Source organism: Moschus berezovskii, chromosome 20 (genome assembly GCF_049115385.1).
Source record: "Moschus berezovskii isolate FMDL1 chromosome 20, NW_MosBer_1.0, whole genome shotgun sequence".
NCBI classification, from domain to species: domain Eukaryota; kingdom Metazoa; phylum Chordata; class Mammalia; order Artiodactyla; family Moschidae; genus Moschus; species Moschus berezovskii.
In genome coordinates this window covers 65905721-65911720 of record NC_142479.1, presented here as the reverse complement: position 1 = coordinate 65911720, position 6000 = coordinate 65905721, and positions in this window count along the sequence as shown.

Below are 6000 nucleotides of genomic sequence, written 5' to 3'. Positions count from 1 at the left end.
CAGAGGATGCAGCAGAAGCCCAGCTCCTCCTGGGCTTGGCTGGGGGGTACCTCAGGGTGTGCCTCCAAGGAGGACCTGGATCTGGGCTCTGAGCGGTGTGGCAGAATCCGTGTTGGCTGAGCTCACAGATGGGCGCCAGGACACTTGTCCCCAGCAAGGTCTGAGGGCAGCCTGAAATGAAAGAACTGTTGCATGTGAATTGTTTTGGCTATTCTGTGCGGTGTGCAGTTCCCCGACCAAGCATGGAATGCATGTCCCCTGCATTAAAAGTGCAGAGTCCCCAGCCACTGAACCACCAGGGAAGTCCCTCTACTGTGAATTTTAAATTCCAGAATACGCCCTTCCACAAGGAAGGGCCTCCTCTGTCAGCCAACAGATCTAAAGAATGGTGAAAGGAAACTCTTAAGACAGAAGGGAAATAATAAAAGAAGGAATCATAAAGCATCAGGAAGGCATAAAGGACAGTGGAAAGAGCAGAAAATGTAGGTACAATACACTTTCCTCCTCGACGAGGACTGTAAACCAAATGTGATGATTGAAACAAAAATCATACCACCACCTGACGCCTGGCCACTTAACGTTGGGGCCTCCGGGTTGGTCCCCTTGCTGGTTCTGCCTGTCAAAGCTTGTGTTTGCTGAGGCTTCGGGTCAGTCCAGGAGAGCAGTGAGCCTGCTTGAGGAAGGCATACCTGGGTCACCTGCTTCTATTGGGTCGGGATGGGGGCCTGGGGGATCACAGATGCCCAGCTGTTTCCCATTCAGACTCAGCCTTGGGATCCCCGATCAGCTCGCCTCCTCTTCCCACACGTCAGAACCCCCTTTGGTTGCCTCCTGCATCAACCCAGGGTTTGTAGCTGTGTTTTGCAGACAGGAGCAGGAAGGGACCTATCTACACCGTCTTATCCAGGGTGAGGATGCTCAGTGGCTCAGTCATGTCTGATTCTTTTGTGACCCCATGGACTGCAGCCCACCAGGTTCCCTTGTCTGTGGAATTTTTTAGGCAAGAATACTGGAGTGGGTTGCCATTTCCTTCTCCAGGGGAATCTTCCCGACCCAGGGATCGAACCCGCGTCTCTGGCATCTCCTGCATGGGTAGGCGGATTGTTTACCACTATGGCGCCTGGCCTGGATGTCCCTAATTATTTGACTGAATGATGGAGTGTCTGTTTGAAGGACAGTGATGAACATAGGACATGGGCCCAGGCAGGTCCTCTGTGAAAAGTTGGAGTAACTGTCTCCTGCTGGACCCACAAGCCAAGGGCCAGTCTCGCAGTCTAGCCAGCTTCCCCCAGTGCCCCCCAGCTGGAGGGGTGCCATGCTGGAGTGACCGCGACGGGCAAGGAGGCCAGGCTGCGAGGTGGTCCTGAGCACACGCTGCTCGTCTGCCCTCCACTGAGAGGCACCGGCCGGGGAGGCAGAGCCGACTGCTCCCGAGCCAAGGGAGGGAGGGAAGGGAGAGGTCCAGCCAGAAGGTGGCCTCTGCCCCGGATGATGGTCACTCTGGCAGTGGGGGTGGTGAGTGAGGGTGGCTGTGCCCTTTGGATTGGGAGAAGGAAAAGCTAGGGGGCAAGCCCCACAGACCCCACTGAGCCCAGGGGCCGCTGGAGCCCAAATCTCCTTTCTCTGCTCCTCTCCTTCTGCCCCAGTGCCTGAGCCCGGTGACCTCACAGCAAACACGGTTGGAGGCTGCACACACCTCTAGAAAGTTCCGTGGGCCTAACACTCAGAGCTCCATCACCACCCTTTGTTTCCAGAGGAATGGCTGTGGCCTTTCAGAACCTGCCAGCCTCCCTCCCAGCTCCTTACCACCTAGAATCTGGGTCACCAGGTCAGTGTGTAAACACCCCCCATCCGCCGGGTGGGGCCCAAGGGAGGCCGAGGAGAGGAGGCGGGCCACTTTGAGGGGATTAGGACAGGAAGTAAGCGAAGCCTGGAGGCCAGTCCTTCCTTCTTTTCCATTTCCTGCCAGAAAAGTCCCTTTCTGTGTCCAACTCCCTGGTGGGAGGAAGGCCGGGCATGGGGAGCGAGGGGCACCGGGGAGAATCAGCCCCAGCCCACGCTCTTCCTGCCAATTCACAAATCCTAACCCACAGCCCAGCCCTGGGCTCAGGAATGCAATAAGGTGAGAACGCTTCCCAGGCCTGCCCTGCGTGTGTTCATTCGCTAAGTCTGGCCTACTCTCTGCGACCCCATGGACTGCAATACCAGTCTCCCCTGTCCTCCACTGTCTCCCAGAGTTTACTCAAACTCCTGTCCATTGAGTCAGCGAAGCCATCCAACCATCTCATCCTCCATCGTCCCCTTCTCCGCCTGCCTTCAATCTTTCCCAGCACCAGGGTCTCTTCCAGTGAGTCAGCTCTTGGCCTCAGGAGGCCAAAGTACTGGAGCTTCAGTTCTAGCATCAGTCCTTCCACTGAATATTCAGGGCTGATTTCCTTTGGGATGGACAGGTGTGATCTGGATGGTCATGATTCGGAGCACTGGAAGGTTCCAGATGCCAGCATATGGACAGGGCCAATCTCTCTCTGTCTGCACGTGGCCTTCGAGAGGGGGCTCGTCCTGCATCCCCGAGGAGGAGCTGAGGCAGGGCCTAGTTCCCAGGCCTGCCCTGGCCTCTCTCCCCCTCTCCTGCTGGTGCCTGTCTCCTGGTCCCCCACCTCCTGGGGCTGTCTGTGTCCCCCTCTCCCGCCCTTGCTGGGGTCCGTCTGTGGCCCTCGGAAGGTGTGACCCAGGTCACGCGCAGCAGAGGCCCTGCCCCCACCCTGGCTCTGCCCCGCCCTCCTGCCCCCAACCTGTATTTAGGCCCCTCTCGGCCCACTGATCCCGGGAAGCCTGCAGTTTCCCAGGGCTGAGTCACCGCTGGCTGCCCAGGGCTGGGTCAGCAGACCGCCTTGCTGAGGCGCTGCGATGATGATCCGCTGAGTCCAGTGCCTGCGGTTAGAGGGTTAGAGCCTGGAGGCCTGTCCCCCGGAGGCCTTGCCTGTGAATAGGATGCTAAGAGGCCAGGCTAAGAATAACGACTCCTTTATTTCCTCACCCCAGGAATGCCTGGGCTCCCCCATCCAACCACTTTTCCCCCATGCCCGGGGTCTGGGCGAAGTCTGGAAGCAGAGAAGACAGAGCCTGCACGTCCGTGTCAGATGGGGGGCTGGACGCTCCATTCCGGGCTTGCCCAGAGATTGCAGAGCGGTCCAGCGGAGGGCCAGGCAGGACAGCAGAGCGGTGCCGAGCACAGCGCCGGAGGGAGTGCTGCCCGGATTGGGTTAAGGCTGCGCCGTGGGCAGCGGTGTGACCTTGAGCAGGTGACTTAACCTCTCTACTTCTGTTTCCTCATCTGTGAAATGGGACTGGGATGAGGCTTCAGTGAATCGGTGCCTGTAAAGCACATGGCTCAGCTGGCAAAGAATCTGCCTGCAATGCGGGAGACCCTGGTTTGATCCCTGGGTTGGGAAGATCCGCTGGAGAAGGGATGGGCTACCCTACTCCAGTATTCTTGGCCTTCTCTGGTGGCTCAGCTGGTAAAGTATTCACCTGCAATGCGGGAGACCTGGGTTCGATCCCTCGGTTGGGAAGATCCCCTGAAGAAGGGAATGGCTACCCACTCCGGTATTCTGGTCTGAAGAATTCCACAGACTGTATAGTCCGTGGGGTCACAAAAAGTCCGACACAACTGAGTGGCTTTCACTCTCACTTTTCAAAGCACACAGAGAGTGCCCAAGTCAAGGCCACAAGAGCACAGAACATGCTAGAAGCCGACAGGGGCTTGGCTGGAGGCAAGGTTTTAGGAATAGAGGTGGGGAGTTGGGGAGGGCATACCATCATCCCACCCCAGCCAGCAGAGGCAGTCCTTGAGGCCGTCCTTGAGGCCAGACCCTCAGTTGGGCGTTTACTGAGCTTCAGAACTGCGCCCGGGGACATGAGAAGTGGGGTGTCCTTGGGAGGCTTGGCCTGTGTGCAGACGGTCAGCGATGGCTCTGAAGGTCACCTGGGTGGCCGCACTCTTCATTTCTACTGTCCCCCCTGTGGCACCTCAGGGTGGGCCAGGTCGGGGGTGTTTGGAGGGCTGGCTGCCTGAGTGCACGGAACCACTGATCGGGGCTGCGGTGGGGCCTGGAGGGGTCCCCATGGCGTCTCCACAGCAGAGCCTGTGCTTGAACACCCACCCACCCCGACTCAGGACTCGACGGGCAGGAGACACCGTGCCAGCACCCCCTGAGCGGCTCTGCCCCTTTCCCTTCTCCCTCCAGCCCCGCGGAGGAGTCAGAAGCCAGAGTGATGGAAGAGGGGATGTGGAGGGGTGGAGCGGAGCCGGGAGGTGAAGAGTAGTCCCGTCATGGGTCCTATGCCTTTGAATGGAGTGTGACATTGACGTTTTAGGTTGGATCAGTCTGGTTGTTGAATATGCCCCGGCGGGTCTAGCTGAGCAAAGATGAGGTGGTTCTGGGTGCTGAAGATGAAGGAAAAGCTTCTCCAACTGCCTAAGAGGCAATGAGGGTGACGAAGGAAACAAAGCTGTTTTCGCGCATTCAGAAAGCTTCCCCGTGACGGCGACTCCGCCGACAGCGGCGGCCCCATCAGCTGCTTTCCCTCTACCGCACTTCCTCGTCACCCTAGCCCCGTGGATTCCTCCACCTTTATCATCTCGTCCGGCTCCATCACCTCTTCCATTCTAGCACCTCCTCCGTTCCGTCACCTCCTGTCTTCTCTAGCCCCGTCCCCTCCTCCTCCTCCATCATCCCCATCTCCATCTCCTCCACCATCCTCATCACCTCCTCCATCGCCACGAGCTCCGTCACCCGTATCACCCGTTTCCACCTCCACATCCTGTACTCGTTCTGTCCTGTTTTGTCATTTGGTGAAGCCATTCCCGGCTCTGTTTCCTGACCCTGCCATGGTCCTCTCAGGGGAGGTCTGTGGTAGGGGAACTCTTAGACTTTGCATGTCTGAAATGTCTGTTCTCTGTTCTCACTCTTGAATGACAGTTTGACTGCGATAGAATTCTAGAATGATAGTTGTGTTCCTTTAGCTTTGGATACTGCTTTGGACTACAAGAAATCTGCTAAAATCTAGTCATTTCTTTGTGGATAATCTGTCTTTTCATCTCTGACAGCTTTTCAGATTTTCTTTTTATCCTTGGATGTGCTATAGTTTCACTCTTAAGTATGTGTGTACGAACTGATGTTTATTTATCCTGTGCTGAATTTTGTGTTCGAAAGATTTTGGTGGGAATTCCTGGCAGTCCCGTGGTTAGGACTCAGCACTCTCATTGCCAGGGCCCAGGTTCCATCCCTGGTCAGGGAATTAAGATTCCAAAAACACTGGGATTTCCAGCTGATTCTTTTTCATGATCACCTATATTTGTTTCATTGAAGCCAGTTTGGGTTTCATAATTTTAAAACTTTCTTTGATAGTCCAACATATCATTTTCAGATTCTTCTATTATTTGCACTTCCTATGGAGACCATGGTGTGACTTCACATCTCCATGGCTGTTTCTTCTTGAGTGTCTCTACTGGCATTGGCTGTGCCTGCATTTGGGGCTCAGGTTTTCAGACGTCTTACTTATAACATGTATTTATTTATTTGGCTGCACTGGGTCTTAGTGGGATCTTTTATTGTGGCGCAGAGGCTCTAGAGTGTGCAGGCTCAGTAGTCGTGGCTCATGGGCCAAGTTTCTCTGCAACGTGTGGAACCTTAGTTCCCTGACCAGGGACTGAACCCGTATCTCCTGCATTGCAAGGTGGATTCTTAATCAATGAACCACTGTGTAAGTCCCTAGACTCATCTTGAGTAGATGTTTCTTTCTCTTCAATCCTCCCCCATTCCACCGCCTTCCCGGGTTTTCCAGCTGTTTCCACTTGGCCACCGGGTGGTCCCACTCCAGAACAATGAAGGCGTTTCCTGTTGGCTCAGAGAACCCATCTCCTGGAGGGATGGTGGGCATATTGGGGACCCAGTTGCTCAGTCCCTGGGTGTCATGGCTTGGAAGCGATGGTTGCTT